The sequence below is a fragment of the Gopherus flavomarginatus genome, unplaced genomic scaffold (genome assembly GCF_025201925.1).
Source record: "Gopherus flavomarginatus isolate rGopFla2 unplaced genomic scaffold, rGopFla2.mat.asm mat_scaffold_34_arrow_ctg1, whole genome shotgun sequence".
In the NCBI taxonomy this organism is placed as follows: domain Eukaryota; kingdom Metazoa; phylum Chordata; order Testudines; family Testudinidae; genus Gopherus; species Gopherus flavomarginatus.
Window position 1 is genome coordinate 2,141,546 of NW_026115061.1, and position 16,384 is coordinate 2,157,929.

Below are 16,384 nucleotides of genomic sequence, written 5' to 3' on the forward strand. Positions count from 1 at the left end.
TACTTCTGTCTGTCAGATGGGAGACACAAAGGTTCTCTCTTTCTACCCTCTGATGCCTCCTGGCTGCTGTAAGCAAGGTGGGTTGGGACTCTGTTAACATGTGCCTCCCGGAGCTTCCATTTCCCTGGTGCTGCTGTTCCGTGAATAGTGGGGTTGTGAGTGGGTCAGCAGGTACTGAGTATTGGACTCCTGCTCTTTCAGGGGCCGGTGACCTTCGAGGAGGTGGCTGTGTATTTCTCCAGGGAAGAGGGGACTCTGCTGGACCCCACTCAGAGAGCCCTCTACAGAGATGTCATGCAGGGGAACTATGAGACGATGGTCTTGCTGGGTAAGGATTCCTGTCCCTTCTGTTCTTGGAAGGGGAAATGAAGAGTGAAGGTTCATGCCACCCCACAATGCCATCTGTACCCTGTCCTGTTTCAGCATCACCCCAATAGGCCAGTAACATACATACTACTAGAGACCCTCCTCTGCTGCAGAACACTTTGGGAACAGAGCACAGGAGCAGCATCACACAATGTCAAATATCTCCTCTTTACTCAAGTAAAAACTGGGGTTAGGTCCAGCATAATGAACAGAAGCTTCCTACCCCAGCCTTCTCTCAAACCCTGAGCCTTCTCTACCCAAACCAGAATGTGCTTGGGGTGTAACAAGCAGGCGGCTGGAGTCAGAGCTGCCAGTCCAGGGTTACTTATCATACAGACACTCAGTGCGTCCTTGAACGCTGGCTGGGAGTATCCAGACAGGGGAGCTCCAGCAGCAGAACACTGAATCTCACCCAGGATTACAGATGACACAACTCCTCGCTGATCTGGATTGCACCCCAGCATGTGAAAATGGCCTAGGTTGGTAGTGACATTTCTTGAGACATGGAGAGTCTTGCTCCCATATCACCAGGTGTAATAAAAATAACAGGAAGGCCAAATATGGAAAACTGATTCTTCAGCTTGCTTTTGACCTGCATCATATTTTGCAATATATTCCAAATAAGGAAATTAACGTGCAACGTATGTGTCATTGTTTGTGGTTTTAAAGCTTAAAAGGCTTGTGTGATTTTTAGCTCAGGAACAGTATTCCAATAGCTGTCGCCCCCTGCGTGCTTGTAACCAAGAAAAGAGCCTCAGGCTGAGCTGATTCAAATATTAATCCTGTGGTCGTTTTCCACAACAGCCTCAATAGGTCCCTGTGATGGAATGTAAGGCTACATCTAGACTACCCACCGTATCGGCGGGTTAAAATCGATTGCTCGGGGATCGATATATGGCGTCTCATCTAGACGCCATATATCGATCCCCGAGCGCGCTTATATCGATTCCGGAACAACACCAACCCCAACGGAGTTGCTGATTTGACATGGGGGGGGTGGACATCGATCCCGCGCGGTGAGGATGGGTGAGTAATCCGATCTTAGATATTCGACTTCAGTTACGTTATTCACGTAGCTGAATTTGCGTATCTAAGATCGATTTCCCCCCGTAGTGTAGACCAGCCCTTAATGTCTTCACACCTTCCCCCTGCAGGAGAATGGCTGTTTGAACCAGCTGTTTGCCTTGCTGTCTCTGAGGAACTGGTCTGTGGGTGTTCCCGCAGAACTGTAACTTTTTCAGTAATATCATACTGTAAAATCTCACAATTTTACATTACAGTGTTACTACACATTTTAACAGGAGGATAATATTCAGTAGGTTATGTGTTTTCTAATGATACCTCACAAGCCATACTGGGGTACAAAATTGATCAGTAATTTTCTAGAAGAGTGAACACAGGGTACAGATTGACACAGTGTCTGTGTGTGTGTTCCCAGCAGATATGTGGGTATTTCAATCCCTCATAAGCACAATGTTTGGCATCTTCAAGGACCTGGGGAACTGGTCCTGGAATTCACTAGTTTAGCAAGTGTGAGACTGCATGAAATTGTGAGACACTTTGGTATTATAATAAAATAATATATCTGATAAATTGCAATGAATCATGCTAGGTATGCCATGTAAAGTGTCAGTGAAAATGTTATGATTTGCCCAGTATGAATAATTTTTTTTCTATGTTTCTATCACCGTTGTATTGTGAGTTACAGATATGTAAGGTATATCTGTATTTCCAGACTTGTGCAGTTTTCTGGGTGACACCCCCAGACATATTGGCATCAACATTGCCTAGCATGTTTGATGGCCCATTGAGGGTCATCAGCTGTACAATGAACCTATGGACCAAGGGGATACACCTAGTGAGTCAGCAAGACATGCCGGGGTTTGCCTGTGTAATGAAACCTCCAAAGCTTTTCCATGCCATGTGCTGTGAAGCTTGTGTTTGGGACACAGGAAGTACAAGCCACATGGCAAAAGGAATATAAAGCGCAGCTGCATCATCTCCATCTTGTCTTCAATCCCCCTTCCTACCTCTGGAGCAACTTCTCTACAAACTGAACCCTGGAACAAAGGACTGAATGACCCATCCAAGCTGTGGATGCGTTCCAGACAGACTTTCAAGCCAGCAACTCACCAATACTGCTAAGAACCTGATATATCCATTTTGGAATGTATCTGACTGCTTTTCCATTTAAATTCTTTCTGTCTTTCTTTCTTTTAAACCTTTAGTTTAGATGCTAAAGAATTGTCTGGAAGGATGGAATTTAACTTCATTCTTTCATTTGTTCTTTCTTCTAAACATTTAGTTTAATTGCTAAAGGATTGGCTGGCAGCATGGTATTTTGGATGAGATCCAAACCTGGGTAATGTGGCTAACCTTCTACCCACCCACTTCCTGGATCCAATTAGGATCACTCTCCTGCTGCCCTCTGGCCATGCTGTATCACAGTGAGCAGAGTTTTTAAATAACCTCTCACTGTACGGGACCTAGTTGCTGATTAGGAGTCAGAGAACTGTCATGCAATAAAGGGGGCCGTGTGATTTCTTTTTTCAGAGTCTCGTTAACCAGTGTGTGGGATCAGAAGCACAGTTTGTGACTGGTCAGTGAGTTTAACTTCAGTGTTAACCACCAGTATGGGGGAGCATCTGCTCTCCCTTTTTCAGCCTGCTCTGACCTTGGCATTTTCAGTGAGGACTGCCCCAGGCACACTAGGTCACACTAAGCACTGAAGATAAATTAAACAGAGTTTTTGATGATCAAGTTGTATGAAATCAACTGAACTCCTTTGTTTTCTTTCATCTGAGGCGGAGTTTCTGGTTTCCAACGTGATATGATCTCCCAGCTGGAACAAGGGGAAGAGCCATGGGTCCCAGAGCTCCAGGGTTCAGAGGAAAGAGAGATCCCTGAGATCTCCCCGCACAGATGAGGAAACATTAAACCAACTCAGAATCTGTAAGTGCCTGAAGGAACATCTAGGATGCCCTACAAAGCTCTTGGGAAGTCTCTCAGTTCATTATTGTCCATAGCAGGGGGTCGCATCCGCAGGGTAAATATAGCTCAAGGCTTCCTATAGATGCTAGCAGACACCGGGCAGTAGCTTCTCCCTTCCCCCTGTGAAGTTGGATGGGATGTGAAGGCTGAATTGATCCCCTCCTCTCTCCTGTTGTGGGGAGCTGAGTTCCTGATTTTATTTGTCCTCTCTCCAGCACTTGTTTTGGTTTGGCCTTCCCCTTTCCATCCCTGTTTTGAGGTTTCTGTCTCTATAACAGCAGGTGATGCAATGACGTGTGAGGTTCAGCACAGACCAGAAAAAGAGCAGGGGAAACCAGCCAGGGGAGAAAATGGATAAATTTATTTCCTGTCAGGGAACTCAGAAGGGCCTTAAGGAAACCAGAATACAGCAGGAAATCTGCAGGGAAAAGCAAAAAAAATACATGTGCTGAGTGTGGGAAAAAACTTCACTTACAGATCAGGCCTTTCTCAACATCAGAGAATCCACACAGGGGAGAGGCCCTGTGAATGCAATGAGTGCGGGAAAGCTTTCAGTCGCAGCTCGCACCTTATTGGGCATCAGAGAATCCACACAGGGAAGAGATCCTATCATAGAATCCTAGATTATAAGGGTTGGAAAGGACCTCAAGAGATCATCTAGTCCAACCCCCTGCTCAAAGCAGGACCAATTCCCAAATGGTTCCCTCAAGGATTGAACTTACAACCCTGGGTTAGTAGGCCAATGCTCAAACCACAGAGCTATCCTCTCCCTCCTGAATGCACTTGAGTGCGGGAAAACTTTCAGTCGCAGCTCACACCTTATTCGGCATCAGAGAATCCACACACAGGAGGGGTCCTATGAATGCAGTGAGTGCGGGAAAACCTTCAATCGCAGCTCTCACCTTATTCAGCATCAGAGAATCCACACGAGCAAGAAGCCCCACGAATGCCGTCAGCAGGCCTGCACAACTCGTAAAGTGGTGATGTAGAGAAATCTCTGTATTAACTATCTCTATAAATCTTTATAACGTTGCATTGTGTTATTTTGTATTAAGTATCTTTATCTTTATGACATTGCATCCGGCATGATGTTATTTTGTAATTCATATGACTTGGCATTGTTGCCTCTCTATTTTCATACAAACTTTGTATAGATGATCCCTATATAGAGAATTGGTAGAAAACTTTGTATCAAATGTTATAGCCCCTAAGGATAGTATAGTTAAAGTAAAAGAAAACATGTGCCTTTTTGCTAGAAGTAGAATAAGATCTTCCCCCGCACTCTGTAATCAATTGCTCTATTGACTGAATGAGGTGTGAATGAGTGAGGCTTGGAAGACACCCACCTCCAGACAGCTACAACAGTTGAAGAGGGAATGGGAGCCAGAGCAAAGGACAATACAACTTGTCAAGTGGGCCCAATAAAGAAGAGCAGACATATTGATGGCCTCAGGGATTAGAAGCAAGCACCTTCTTTAGAAAACACCCTCTTTGAGCAGCATTGGGACAACACCCAGAGAAAAGCAGCACAAAGACCAACGGACGCAGACCCAGATTTTGAATCTGGTCTAGATTTGCATAAGAGGGAAGCTGCTATAAATGCGAGGTGTCTTGCAGAAGGACCCCGGATCTCGTCTTGTCACCATCGGACCATCGATTTGGATCGGTAGAAGCCCGGCTCCACCCCTCCCCCATCTAACTCACCTGGCCAGTGCAGTTAAGGGGAGCAACTAGTTGGTAACAACAGCAAGACGGAGTGTGTTTATGTCTGTGTGTGTGCGTGAATGCATGACTGTGATATATATCTCATGTGCATATCATAGAGTATTAATTGATACCTGTATTACTAATAAATGTGGCATTTTGCCTTAATCCCCCTGAAAAGTTCCTGTACAGTACTTTGAGTAAAACAGCGAGGGCCACAATACTCCAAAGAAAACAGCTGAGGACCGAAACCCCCCGGCCCTGCGGAAACACCCCCCACTCAGGACCTCCCAGCCTGGCGGAAACACCCCGCCCAGCCCTGCAGAAACAAACCCTCCTTCCCCAGCGCCGCCCCACCAAAACAGCTGTGGGTCAAAAAGGAAGGTTGGTGGTGGGGAGGTGTTACTTGATGTTAAATCAACCAGGGACTCCCAGCCAAAGAGGTGGCTGGGAGCCCTCAGGGTCAAATTAAAGGGCCTGGGGCTCTGATGACTGGGGGAACCCGGAGCTTTTCAGGGCTGGGGCAGGGATTTAAAGGTCCCAGAGCTCCTGCTGCTGAGGGGAGCCTGAGCCCTTGAAATCCCAGCCTCACTCCATCCCCTGGAGCTGCCGCCAGGATTCAAAGGGCTCTGTGCTGCCTGCAGCCACAGGGATCCCTGAGCCCTTTAAATCTCAGCTGCTGCCGGGATTCAAAGGGCTCTGGGCTGCCCGTGGCGGTGGGGAGCCCTGAGACCTTTAAACCTCAGCTGCGGCCGGGAATCTCTGCGAGCAGCCCAGAGCCCTTTGAATCCCGGCCGTGGCTGGCAGGCCGGCTTTAGGAAGTGCGGGGCCCCGCAGGGATGACTGGGGGAAAAAAAAGCCTTTCAGTTCTTAACAACCGGTTCCCTATAAAAAGTTCTGCCACAGTATGTATTTTTTGTACCAGTAGGGTTACCATACGTCCGTATTTTCCTCCCAGATGGCGATTTAAGAACCAAAAAGCCTGACATGTCCGGGAAAGTACAGATGTATGTTAACCCTACCTAAAAGTTCTTTTTAAAAAGATGGGTCTGAACTAGAAATGAGCTCTGCCACTCCCTTAGGGTGTGCTAGGGTGCACATGTGTGGGTCCCAGCTGCTCCCTGCCCATCTCATTGAAGCAGGTGTGCAGGGTTACTTCCCTCGGAACTGCAGGGCACCAGTGAACATGGGGCTGGCTGGAGGTGGGGGAGGGGGAGGATGCGAGAGGTAGGGTCTGGCTGCAGGCTGGGCAAGGGGTGTGGGCAGGCTGGAGACAAGAGGTGTGGGGTGGGCTGGCTGGCTTCAGGCAGGGCCACAGGGAGGGTGCGGCATGGGTGGCAGGGCTGGAGACAAAGGAGTGCGGGACTGGCTGGCTTCAGGCAGCGGGGTGCGGCAGGGGTTGGCTGAGACGGGTTGGTGCAGGGCTGAAGGCAAGGCAGGGGGTACGGGGTTGGCTGGAGACAGGGCAGGGGGTGCAGGGCTGGTGCGGCAGGGCAGGCAGTGTGGCAGGGGCTGGCTGGAGACAGGGAAGGGGGTGCAGGGCTGGCTGGAGACAGGGGTGGTGCAGGGCTGAAGGCAAGGCAGGGGTGGTGTGGGGCTGGCTGGAGATGGGCAGGCTGCAGGCAGGAACTGGTGCAAGCAGGGCAGGAGGTGCGGGGCTGGTGCGGGCAGGGGGTGCAGCAGTGGCTGGCTGGGGACAGGCTGGCTGCAGGCAGGGCAGGGGGTGCAGGTACAGGGGGTACAGCCCATCCTCTATGGTGAGTGCCTCCTTCTCCTCCTCCTCCTCCCCCCTCTCCCACTAGGGTAGCAGCAGCAGCCTGGGGCTTGGGGGCTACTTCAAGGGCCCGGGGCGCCCCTGCTTCCACTGCCCCAGCTCTGTAAATAGCCGCGGGAACCCTGGGGAAGCGGCGGGGCTCCAGTGGCTATTTAAAGGGCCGGGGAGGTAGAAGCAATGGGAGTCCTAGACTTTTTAAATAGCCCCCAGAGCCCCGCAGCCATACCCCAGGGCTCCAGCAGCAGGGCTCTAGTGGCAATTTAAAGGGCCTGGGCTTCCAGCCCCTGCTGGAGCCCAGGCCTTTTTAAATTGCCCCCTGGGGAAACTGGGCCACCCTGGTACAGCGCACTGGCTTTTGCTGGTACTGGGGCTTGGGTGCGGGGTCCTCTTAGGAGCGAGGCCGATTCAAGGGAATTGGTTAAATTGGCCTAAAGCCGGCCCTGGTGGCTGGGATTTAAAGAGCTCTGAGCTCCCCGCCCGCCTGCCCAGAGCCCTATAAATCCTGGCCGCGGCTGAGATTTAAAGAGCTCTGGGCTCCCTGCGGCTGCGGGCAGCTCAGAACCTTTTGAATCCCGGCCGCGGCTGAACTTTAAAGGGGTTTGGATTCCCCGCGGCTACAGGCAGCCCAGAGCCCTTTGATTCCCGGCTGATGGGACGCACAGTGAGACTTCACGGGCCGCACGTTGCCCGTGGGCCGTATGTTGTGCAGGCCTGGCATGGAGGGGCAAAATAGGTAAGAAATTTCCGTGGCCTGTCACTAGCAAATAGTAGCCACCATGGATCCTGCCAGAGGTGGCTACATCTTAGCACTGTGGGAAGCAACCCTTCACAGAGACCATTTGTCTTGTGGTTTGGGATACTTCTCAAGACATGCTGCACTCAGAGTGACCCCCTCATCCTGTGCCAGCTGGAGAAAAGAAAAGGGGCCAGCCAACTCTCCCACTACCAGCTGCGAACCACTGATCCCCAAACAGGGGGAGGCCTCTGGCTTTGATGTGTATTAAATATCAGGCTGGTCTCTTTCTTTGGCAAATATCTAACAGAGCTAAAAGAGGGAACAAATGATCCTCAAAGGAGAGGGGAAAGACAATCACTGGGAAATTTAATCCCCTGCAACATCCAGAATGGAGAGCGACTCAGGGCAACAGGTTCCCCCGAAGGAAGAAGTTTTTGGGATTTAGAAACATAAGGAACAGCACAAAACTTGAGAGGATTGTTAATTGACATTTGATAATGACACAGAGGGAAAACCTGAGCTTTCAGATCAGTGTTCAGAAATGAAAGACAAAGGGTGGAAATCAGAGATTTTGGATCCATTTTGCAAATTATAGAGAGGAAAGTGGAAAATCAGAGGGATTTTATATCAGTTGTTGATAGGAGGTAAAATCTGAGTGTTTCACATGAATACTTGATAAATGAATAAAGAGGAAATGGGCAACATTTGCAAACATTTTGTGTTCAATAATCTGAGAAAAGGTGTAAATCTGAGATTTTCTTATTATTTTATAATTAGAGACAGGAAAATCTCAGGGCATATTCAATTAGAAATAGACAACTAGAGAGAAGTGGGGCAAATGTTTAGGTTATTTTATTTGAATCTTTGAGATTTGCAAAGAAATTGTGTCACAAACTGCATATTTGATAACATGAGAGGAAAACACCAAGATCTGAGGGGAGAGAGTCACTTTCCTGTCAGGGCCCAGTGCTCCCTCCCCCTCCCCCTCCGGGTCTCTCACTCACTGGGGGCTCCAGGCGGGGCTGGTGCGGTCAGAGCCTGGGGCTGCCTAGGGGGCAGGTCCCAGCTGGAGAAAGCCCCCCCCCCCCGGCCAGGATAGGAATGTGCTACTGGTAGCAGCCTGGGGCTGGACCCTCTCTATGGGGGACACTTGCTCCCCCCCTCCCCTTCCTGGCCCTTCCCACGCCCTGTTGCCAGCAGAGAGTGGCCCCCCCAGCCCAGCCCAGAGGTGTCCCTGTCTCAGGCCCCCCCAGCCTCTGCCCAGTTCAGAAATCACTCGGGGGAACCATTTCCCACCTACACAAGGACAAATCACTGCAGGTGAAAATGGGGGGAAACACCCCAACCTGAGATCTGAACTGGCCATTGGCAAAGGGGAGAGAAAATTGGGGCACAATGGGGGGAGGGGAACAGGGAACTTCTCAGGGGTTTGAGGGAAGGGGGTGTCAGCCTGGATGTTGCTTGTTGCTCTCTAGGGAGAAAGGGGGCAGGACAGGAGAGGAGGGGGGTCTCCACGGAGGGGGCAGTGGTAATTCCGAGGGGATCTCAGCCCTCCCTTTTTCTCCCGCTCCTCAGGGGTCACCTGCTCTTCTCCCCTCGCCCCCGGCCATGTCCCGGCTGCACAGACATTTTCCATCCATCCCTTTTCCCAGGTCTCCCCCCTCCGCAGCCCCTGCCCGACCCCACGCAGGGGCTGCTAGGTGTAATGCATGTTCAGTAGGATTTCTCCCCTACTAATGCTGGGGTGTCCTTCTCCTATAGGTTAGTCTACTAATGATCTCATCTTGGTGCCATGTGTGTCAGTTCATTGCCATGGCACTCGTGTGCCTTAGACATCTGAGGATGCTCTATAGAAAAGCTCCTTGAGTGAGGTGATCCACAGGGAGTAGCTCAAAGCTCCAAAGTGCCTGGCCAGGGGCAGGACATTGGCACAGCAAGGGCGGGGTGTGGCAGTGACATCACAAAGGCCTTTTGCAGGACCTCACACTATTGGTCAAAGACTATTGGTGAGCAGGTGGTGACCTCACAGAGAGATCCTGACATCAGTCAGGGGCCAGGGCTAGGGAAACCTCAGAGACCCCTGTGGCTTTGCTTCAGCAAGTCTCCTTCTCCAGGTCTCTGTCTGAGGACTGAGAGAGTATTCGGGTTCACGGACGTGAGCGCCAGGAGAAACCTCTTTCCAGTTTTCTCCTTCCCTTGTAGTGATTTTACTAGAAAACAGCCGTCCCTCTTTAGAAGGTAAGAGCCTCCTGGAGGTGTGAAACCTGTTCAGTCTGATCCATCTGGTGAGAGTTGAATTCTAGGCATGGAAAACATGAGCTTAAGGAGGCAGAATTTATTCCGCACCTGGGATTTTGTCCCTTAGAATCATGGGGACATTAGGGTTTGTCCTTTGTGTTTCACCCTTTTCCTCCATCCACCTGTCCCTCCTCCTTTCTCTTCATCTCTTCTTTTGTCCTTTCTCCTGTTCCCCTCCCAACACCAGGACGAGTGTGTGCGTGTGTGTTGCGGGGGAGTGCTCTGCAGCTCTCACTGTGGGAGTTCCACCCAAAAATGTGAGGCTGAAATAGTGCTCAGGCAGTCAGGGCTGGATTAACCTTTTGTTGGCCCTGGCACCAAAACATATTTGTGGGCCCCAGTATAGTCACTGTGGGCTCCGAGTGTGGGCCTGGTGGGGCAGTGCCATTGGTGCCTTCGTATACCCGGTACTGAACCTCAGAGACATTTTTCATTTTGATCACACACCTCTCCATGACTATATGCATTGCCATACCACAGCTCCCTCAGCCCGCGGGTTTTCTTATTGAGCTGTACACCCATGTGGGTTTACCAGTGTCCACAGTGAGCAGAACTTTCATAGTGACCAAGGAAACTCCCCACAGATTTATCTCTTTCCTCATTCCAGACCTTCTCTAGCCATGTCTCCAGTACCCCCCATGTCACCAGTCACTGCATGTGGTCCTAGTCTCAGCTCAAAGTCCTAAAGCCAGCAGACACCTGATCAGTTCTGACAGATCCCTCCCTCAGCCCCCATCCTGCCATGTGAGCAAGCCACCTGCAAACACCATTTCCCCAAAGTGAGGACTTAGCCCTTGGGAATCTGAAGACACCAGCGTCTCTCCCTCTGCTCCCATCTACGTGCTAGTCTGCTACCTGGTCACCACCACCTCTCCCCATACTTGTTTCCTTTCTACTTTGGACATGCTCCCAACCAGCTGGAAGCTCCCTCTGCAAGCCTGACCTGCTCCCGCCTTCCCTGCTCCCCCGACATTCCTTTCCTACTGGTGACCTCTGTTCCTTGAGGTTAACTCCAGTGTCTTTAGGTGCTCTAGCTTAATGGCCCCAGGAGTCATAGAGCCACTTGTAGTTTCTCTAGCTACAGCCATGGGGCAACTGCCAGAGGCCAGCCTTAGACAGCTGCAGCTACTAGCCGCAGGAGCGGAGGCAATGCCAAGGCTGAGCATGCTTGAACCTTGCAAGGGCAGCACTAGGGACTCTAAATCCTCAGCACTGGCCCTAGGCAGCTGCAGACTCTGGAGTTAGGCACTTTCCTCCTCTAGGTTCCTGCATGGTTACAGAACTGCAGTAAAGTGGAACAATTATCAGCTTCTGTGATTGGAAGATGTCTGGATCCATCTAATAAGACCGTCCTACATAAATGAGGAAAGTTGAGGTGCCTTTATTATTCTTTTGTTCCATTCTTTGTTTCTATGGGGAATTTGCCAGTGCAATATCACTGTCTTCCTTTTAAACAAACAAAACTAAAAAAAAAAGTGTAATGGCTGTTGAAAATAGCAATTCCAGCCCTCGTTAGCACTGTGAAGACCCCAACGTTTGTTGCTCAATTTTCTCCTACTTTTTCTACAGTAAATGACAGTGGATCAGCATATTTGATTTGGGAGAAATGAAGTAACAGCTGCCCAAATTGAGCTTGAGCACTCCTGATTTTGAGGTGTTCAGATCTGGAAGGCAGGGGCTAGATTCCCTTTATGAATATTAGATACATCTGGAAAGGAAAAGTCAATTTCTATTTTCATGGCTCAGAAGTGGAAATCCTCCTGTCCTGTATCTGAAGCTGTCCAGGTCCAGTAGAGCCTCCCCTTCCTTACTTACCATTTTACCTTCTGGTGGGATCCACATACCTCCCTTGCCCAGCTTCAGATAGAGAGGGGCCCTGTCCAGTTAGTCCACCCAGTTCCATCTTTTGGGGGCTGCAGGCGAGGTCACACCAGCATCCCTAAGCCTGTCTGGGGAAGTCTTCTGAGGGTGCTACCTGGGCCAAAGCCTTCTACTCCTTGGTCACACCTCTTCCCTATTCACAGGTGGCACCCCCTTCTAGCAGGCCAGCCCCCCCAGGCCCACAGCAAGCTGCAGCGCATGGAGTCTCACACCTTCCCCCCTCCCTTTCCTGTTGATAGCAGCCAAGGGAATGCTGGGAAATGTTCCTTCTCTGCTCCAAGGCAGGGAGCTGGTCAAGGAACTACAGCTCCCAGGGCCCTATGGGGTCTCAGCTCCCCCTACTGATGCCAGGCTGCTCTGAGGCTCCCTTTCTGCAGAGGGGAGGAAGTTACTGTTACAGGTCCCTTCAGAGCTGGGCCTAGCACTATGGCACCATGTCAAATCCAGTACTGCTCCCAACTCTATCCAGCTCTGCTGCTGGCAGGATCCCTTCCCCTTCTTTTTGTTTCCTGTCTCCCCTCCAAGGAGAAGCTCTGCATTGTTCCTGTGTGGGGAACTGAACCCAGGCTGTCTGGGTGAAAGCCAAGAATCCTAACCACTAGACCACATGGGAATTCCATAACACGTTTACATGTTCATATTCAATAACACAATTAAACGTAGCCATTCAAAGTAGCCATTTAAAAGAAGCCATTCAAAAACTTCAAAAACAGACTTCAAAGAGAAATTGCAGAGTTACAACTGATCTGCAAACTTAACACCATTAATTTGAGCTTGAAGAGGGACTGGGGGTGACTGGCTCACTACAAAAGCAATTTTCCCTCTCTTGGTATTGACACCTCCCTGTCAATTACTTGGAGAGAGCCACATCCACCCTGACTGAATTAGCCTTCAACACTGGTTCTCCCCTTGTATTGGTAACTCCCTTTTACATCATGTTCCAATATATATTTATGCCCTCTATCTGCAATTTTCACTCCATGCATCTGAAGAAGAGGGCTTTTTACCCACGAATGCTTGTGTCCAAATAAATCTGTTAGTTCTTAAGGTGTCACCGGACTCCTCGTTGTTTTTGTGAAATAAAAGCAAAATGCACTCTAAGCTGATCTTAACCCTTTCAATGCCCTTACAAACTTAGATGCTTCTCACCACAGGCCGGCTGGTGGCTTTTCAGCCAGGCTCTCCCCTTTCGTCAGCGCTTCAGTTGCTTGGTGTGGGGGTGTCTGTAGATGTAGGTGGACGAGAGAGACAAAGCATGGCAAATGTCTCTGCTTTTATCATGTCCTTTCTTCCCTCTTGGCTTTGCTCCCCCTTCAGAGTCAGGTGAGCATCACTGCGTCTCTCCAAGCAAGTCTGAGCAATTCCCCTGGGGTGTCCTCTTGCAGGTAAGTGATTGCACTGTAGCTCCCTTGCTGAACAATGGCTGTTGATGGGTTGTTTGACACCCTGTCCGGGTGTTGGTTACTTTCCTTGCTGTTGTCACTGGGGAGCTAATATTTGGCTGACTCCCCCACCTTACAGCATAGTGATAACCACACTGCACAATTCTCATAACTTCATATGCATGAATGGTAAACATCTATGGGTAGAGAAATGACTTTCAGCAGATCATATCCTTTCCCCTGATACCTTACAAGGCATGCTCTGTATATAAGATCACGATTATATGAAAATGAGGAATATGGGGGTTACAGCACACTCCCCCAAAGGTACAGAATGTCACACTGAGATTCTATTTTCATTTGTTATGTAACAGCATTAAAGAGATCCAGTGACTGACCAATGGCATTTTCAAGTGCTAAAATGGCAAGCGCTGTTGGTCTCTCATTGGCCATCAGCGACTGAAGATACGGTTTAATGAGCCAGAGCTTCAAGGCGAGGGTGGCTCTGTCCACTGCCTTCCGTTGCGCTGCTGGGCACCAAGTCCCTGGCGGTCAATATGTGAAGCTGGGAGAAGAGAGTGGGGTGGCAAGCGGTGGTAGAACTTTTGCCACCAGGGTCTAGCTGTCTAACTTCCTCTTCGTACTGCTGGGCCCCCGTTGCCTTCAGGTAACACAGGAACTAAGGCAGGAATAGGGTGAGGAAGCAAGTAAAGCCGAGCAAGGAAGGCAAAAGTTAATCTTATCTTCATGGGCAGCTCGCAATGACGTCCTTTTTCTGTGCCACAGCTGACAACAACATCCCAGACAGAAAAGTAACAGGCCAAAAAGAAACCTAGCAGCTGCTGAAACAGTTCAGCTGGGAGCGTGCTAGACTAACAGGCTCTTCTATCCTCCTTTATGCACGGGCGGGATGTTTTCTGAGAGTGCAGCAGTTCCTTTAACTGCCACGAGTCCCTCATTTCAGGCTATGCAGCAGGAAAAGACAGCATGGGCTTCTGCACCGAGTTGGCCCACCTGACCTTTCATTCTTCTCTTGCTCTTTGTCAGCAAGGAGAAGAAAAAGAAGCTCTCCCTCAAGCTGGAGTCACACGGGCGAGGTAAGGACGACTTCCTGAGTGCTGGCTCCAGTCCTCTGCCCTGCCAGCTGACCTATCGAGGGGCTACCACCACATTCTCTAGATTTGTCCATCGGTCTGTGCCAGAGTGAGCAACAACCCAGTAGGTGGAGTTTCTGTAGTGTAGTGGTTATCACATTTGCCTAACACGCAAAAGGTCCCTGGTTCAAAACCAGGCAGAAACATGCTGGCTTCCTTTTCCCAGATCCCCTTGTTATTCAGAAAGGGCACTCCTCCTATTGGCCTGTCCCTGGGATAACTCCAACCCCTGCATGACAGAGGATGCTGACAGCAGTGGAGAAAGCACCTTGGTGTCAGGCTGGAGAACCTAGAGTAGTTAGGCCAGTCACCATTTGGAGGCTTGTGGCTTGGCACCTCTGCTGTTGGAGGTTGGCCTATAGAGGCTCTCACTTCCTGCTGGGCTCCTTTGCGTGACTGGCCAAAGGAGGAAGTGAGGCAGGAATGGGGCAATAGAGGAAAGTTGAGCTGAGGAAGGCAGGGAAGAAGCTGTGCGGCTAAGTGGGGTTAGTAGAGCACCACCCTTCATTCTGCAAAGCCTGGGGAGGTGTGGTTGGCTGCTGGGAGGTAGAATCCTGTGCCTGCCTCTTGGCTTCCCAGGAGTGGCTACTTGCAGCCCAGGAGAAGAAGGGAGGTTCTGGGTGAAAGGAAAACAAGCAAAGCTGAGTCCAAGTGGAGAATGGCGGCTTCTTTATGGCCAACCTGGGGGCATGACTGATGGTTTAGAGGTGGAGGCTGGGCTGGCTGTGAGCAACTGGGATCCAGGAAACCCCCACCTGCCCTTCTGAGGGCTGAACCCATGGAGGTGCGGTTGGCTGCTGAGAGACAGACCCCTGTGGCTGCCTGTTGGCATCCCAGGGATGGCTACTTGCAGCCCAGGAGAAGCGGGGTTCTGGGGGGAAGGAAAAGCAGCAATGGTGAGGCTGAGTGGGCTCCTTTCTGGCCGAGATGGTGGACTGTGGTGAGTCTGGGAGTTGCCTGTAAGCCATAAGTGGACGTAGTGCAGTGAAAACTGCTGCTCCATTCTGGCCGACCTGGGGGCGCCATGGATGACTTGGGAGTGGGGGCAGGGCGCTGGCTGTGAGCAAATGGGATCCAGGAAGCCCCAGCCTGCCCCTCCAGGGGCCGAGTCTTCTTCTCTCCTGCCATGGGGAGCCCGACCTTAAGCCTGCCCAGCATGTGCAGGCAGCTCGAGCATTAAGCCTTCCTGTGTGCATAACTGAACTACGCCCTAGTGTAATAAGGTGTAAAGTTTTAGATTGTGAATTTATCTTTAATTTTCCATGGTAATTTACTTTGATCTTTTATTCCTACCACTTATAATCCTTAAAACTCCATCTTTCTGTAGTTAATAAATCTGTTTTATGCTCTACTTTAAACTGGTGTATTTTGCTTGAAGTTCTTGGGAAATCTCAGCTCCATTACAAGGCTGGTTCATGTACTATTCACAGTGAGGGAGGGGTGGACCCTGTGTAATAAACTCACACTGATCAGGCTTCTGATTAAGGCAAGATGGTATGATCCAGGGGTGCAAGGCTGCAGAGCTGTAGGGGGGGCGACTTTCTATCATTAGTGTTATGAGTGCTGCAGAAGCATTCATGTAATTCAGTTGGCTGTGTCCCTACCTACGGATGTCTGTGTAAGTGCAATATCTGCCAGAGATTCACAGCTTGTCTCAGCATCACATGTGTGAGAGGGAGCCCAGGTGGTGGGACAAAGGGCTCAGGGGTCCCACTGTTCAGTTGCAATCCCATAGATCCCATCACAGACTTTCAACAACCACAGCGGGTGCTCACTGAGACAGAGAGAGAGATGCCAAAATAGTGATATCCAGTGCCAGCAGACATCAAACTATCAGAAATTCTGTGAACAGAGAAGACCCTGCTAGTGGAAAATGGCTTGTGAGGTATCATTAGAAAACGCATAACCTACTGAATATTATCCTCCTGTTAAAATGTGTAGTAACACTGTATGTAAAATTGTGAGATTTTACAGTATGATATTACTGAAAAAGTTACAGTTCTGGGGAACACCCACAGACCAGTTCCTCAGAGACAGCAAGGCAAACAGCTGGTCAAACAGCCATTCTCCTGCAGGGGGAAGGTGTGAAGACATTAAG

General features: G+C 50.1%; 1 non-coding gene across 1 annotated transcript; it reads left to right on the forward strand.

The window, feature by feature from the left end:
* The first annotated feature begins 14,359 nt into the window (after positions 1 to 14,359).
* Positions 14,360 to 14,432, forward strand: TRNAV-AAC (transfer RNA valine (anticodon AAC)). The gene has a single exon. It is a non-coding gene; the product is annotated as a tRNA-Val (tRNA).
* Positions 14,433 to 16,384: the final 1,952 nt, after the last annotated feature.